Here is a 772-nt window from a genome sequence, read left to right as displayed (position 1 = left end):
TTTCTTCCTGACCTTTCTGCTGCGTTGTGAGGTCTTAACCAGAACCTCCAGGATTCCCTGTCCTTGTTTTAAGTTTTCAGATAAAATCCCTTTAAAGAGTTTTATGGCTAATTAATGTAAAGGAGACACTAACTCCTCGCCCGCATCATGGCTTCCTGCTGTTGACGTCTGGTGCTCCTTCATACCAGGGTTAGTATTCAGTTTGATCATTTAATGTGGCAATAATTCAGCGGATCATTGAAGGTTTCCTAAAGCATCATCCTGAATCCTTAGAATCGCTTTACAAACTGAAGCAAATCGTTTTTCATCTCATGATTAAATGGATGCTGATGTATTTTCTGCCTAGCAACAGTTTAAAGCAGTGATGTGGTCCAAAGGTTGATGTGCTGCTGAGCAGACTGAATGCCTACAGTTCTGTTTGGCGTTTCTTTTCAGCGTGATGACATCACAGCTGCAGCCCGTCTTCACAGGCTCACACCGCTTATGTAACATCAATTACTGTTAGAGTTGGTTTTCCCCCATTAACGTGATTTTTTTTATCTCTTTTGTCACAGATTTTCCTTTAGAAAGTCATTTCATTCAGATTCAAATGAAGGAACGTCTCTTTATGTGCAGAGCGTTCGCTTTATCCCTAAAGGCCACAGAATCTGGGTCATTTGAAATGCTGCGTGCACCTTTGATGTCCCTGTTTACTGAGGTCAGGTGTGGCCTTTGCTTGTGTGTGTGTGTGTGTGTGTGTGTGTGTGTGTGTGTGTGTGTGTGTGTGTGTGTG

This window comes from Cyprinodon variegatus, unplaced genomic scaffold (genome assembly GCF_000732505.1).
Source record: "Cyprinodon variegatus isolate N-32 unplaced genomic scaffold, C_variegatus-1.0 Scaffold447, whole genome shotgun sequence".
Lineage (NCBI taxonomy): Eukaryota > Metazoa > Chordata > Actinopteri > Cyprinodontiformes > Cyprinodontidae > Cyprinodon > Cyprinodon variegatus.
The sequence above is the reverse complement of the archived record's forward strand: the minus strand, read 5'-3'. Positions refer to the sequence as shown.